General features: G+C 54.8%; 1 long non-coding RNA gene across 2 annotated transcripts in view; it reads left to right on the top strand.

Moving 5' to 3' along the window:
* LOC122170592 overlaps positions 1 to 1,190 on the top strand; it is a 4,188-nt gene extending 2,998 nt beyond the window's left edge. For both annotated transcript variants that reach the window (XR_006171802.1, XR_006171804.1), the window contains exon 3: positions 973 to 1,190. This is a non-coding gene — a long non-coding RNA (uncharacterized LOC122170592). The remainder of the gene's footprint in view (positions 1 to 972) is intronic.
* Positions 1,191 to 2,503: the final 1,313 nt, after the last annotated feature.

Genomic DNA, 2,503 nt, shown 5'->3' with positions numbered 1-2,503 from the left:
AAGAAGGAAATAGAAGTGACTTACAGGGCCGCTGTGAGCGTGCTGTCTCCCCGCGCAGCAGCACGCCAGACTCTACCCGGCTGCCGGAGGAAGCTCCTCTCAGCCCTTTCATGCAGGGGGGGCTCATTAAAAGCCGCGGTTCCGCAGCGCCTCCCGCGCACCCCCCGCTCCCCTCTGCTCCGCTCTGTGCGCCGACGGGAAATCGCTGCCCGCTCCCCGAAGGGCGCAGCCTGCAGCAGATGCGCCGGGTCCTTGCGCCGATTTTCAAACGCGTTTTTACACCTCCGCTGAGAGCGGGGCTGAGGCGACCCACTCGACGTTAGAGACGGTACACAGAAATATCGTTTTTCTTAAGTTAGGGCGTTAAAAATCTTACTTGCGGTATATATTACTATAATTCGGGGCAGAAACAAATGCGGGGTAAAGGAACCAAGCGCGCAGCCCAGCCATGGGAAAACGCGCCCCGTGGGGATAAGCGGGGAGAGGGCATCTGGAGGATGTTGTATACCAAGTGGATGGGGGATGAATACCCCGGGCTGCGAGGACCAATCCCCCCTTGCAGCCCGGCCGAGCAGATACCGCCGGAGCCGAGCGAGGGGAGCCGGGCAGCGTTCCCAGCAGCCCATTAGGAGAGCAGGAGAGCAGCAGGAAAGTACCGAGGGTGAAGGGGGAGAGTAGAACACCTCACTCGCGATTCATCTGTTAGGACAAACTTTCCGCCTCCCCAGTCCAGCTCTAAATGTGTTTTATAGACGTGAAAGTGCTCCCTTTATCCCTGCTCCCTACGTTTTCCCTGACCCTAAGCCATTCTTTTGGATGAGATTTGCTCTCCAACACTTTGAAAAAGCCACTTTAAACAAATCCCTTTTAACACACTGAACGGAGGATGTCTTAGTGCCGAGCTCGGGGCAGGTGAGTTGGAACATCCTCCCCACACCTCACCCCTCCCCTGCTCTGCTGCCGTTGTTACAGCTCTGGGACCTACAGCGGTTGGGAGCACGGAGGAGGGGAAATTCCCTCTAGAGGTCACAAAATCGCTGAGGAATAAAGAAAACGTGCCTCTGCCCCTGTCCGGGGGTAAAGGAAAGACTGCGAAGTCGCCATCCTTCAGCTGTTCGGAGGACGACGGATGCTTGAGGCAAAATAGAATGAGTAAAAAGCAACGGGGGAAAAAAAATGCAAGATTTTGGAATGGAATATAATAAAATGTAATTCAGTAAAATAGCAATTATATATATATACATAGATATATATATTTATTATTATTATTATTATTATTATTATTATTATTATTATTTTAAGGGGAGGGGAGGGAAAGTCCGCCGAGTGTGATGCGGGCAGTGGTAGGGAAAGGAGGGGAGCGATGCTGAGGGCCGCGACGGGACAGGAGGGGTGACACAGCGAGAGCCTATGCATCATCACAGCCCCGATTTGCCGAGGACGCCAACTTTAAATCAACTTTTCTCCATCTGCCCCTACTTTCTACTCCGATTTTTTCTATACCTTTCTTAGCCGGGAGAGAGCAGTGGTGGGGAGGGTAAAAACAGCCCCCCTTCGAAAATAAAAAAATGAGAGCAAATTATTATTTCCCAACTCCCCCCTCCCCGTTAACTCGCGATCCCCAGAGATGATGGAAGGAGAGCTGGCCTTGACCGTCCTTTTCCCAGGCTGTGGCTGCAGATCCATCACCTCGCCCCCCCTCCTGCAGCCCCCAGCAGGGTTTCCAGTGACAGCCCGGCGCTAATAGGGGCCCATTGTTGGAGCAATTAGCCCCACGATCTCCACCAGCCGCCAAGATAAAGGCTCGGGGGTTAATTCTGCAGCCGTTGGGGGGGAGTAGGGAGTAGGGGGGGGAGGTGGACGGGGGGGGAGCTGCGGGCAGCATCCTTTCAACTGGATCATCCCTTCAACTGGAGAGGCGGACGCGAGATGGGGGGGAATGGGGCGAGTCCTGTCACTGAGAGGTCAGAACGGGTTTGGTGGAAGTGTCTGAAAGTCCCAAAATGAGAAAAGAAAAAGAAGATAAACTCAGAGACCCGGGGCGACCCACCTTAAACTTTCCCCTGCAAGTGACCATCCAAAAGGCACAATCCCTCCACCCTCCCTTGGGGATCACCCCAAGCCCTGCTGTTACAATAGATATCGGGGCTGCGTTCCGGTCCTGGGGAGCCCCGTGCCCACCGTTGGCACCGCCGTGGGTTTCGCTAGCTCTGCTCGGGGCGGGGACAGGCAAAAAGCCCCCTCCTTCCTCCCCCTCCCCAAGCCCCCAGCCCCCTTTTAGACGACAATTGACTGAAAGCGGATTAAGTTACGTTCGCCGGCCTGGGGTTTTTACAGGGTACCAGAATAGTACAGGTAAAGCTGTACAAACAGCCGGGAGCTACGAATCGGAGGGTTACGGAGAGGACACGGCCCAGGGCAGAACTCCCAAAGATTTTTGCCCGCTGTATAACAACTTGTGCTCTACCGAAGGCAAAAAGGGGACGGGGAGGGGGGGGGGGCA

This window comes from Centrocercus urophasianus, unplaced genomic scaffold, assembly GCF_019232065.1.
Source record: "Centrocercus urophasianus isolate 14NV4802_14NV808 unplaced genomic scaffold, USGS_Curo_1.0 seq_727, whole genome shotgun sequence".
Classification (NCBI taxonomy): domain Eukaryota; kingdom Metazoa; phylum Chordata; class Aves; order Galliformes; family Phasianidae; genus Centrocercus; species Centrocercus urophasianus.
This window is presented reverse-complemented; position numbering and strand designations above follow the sequence as displayed.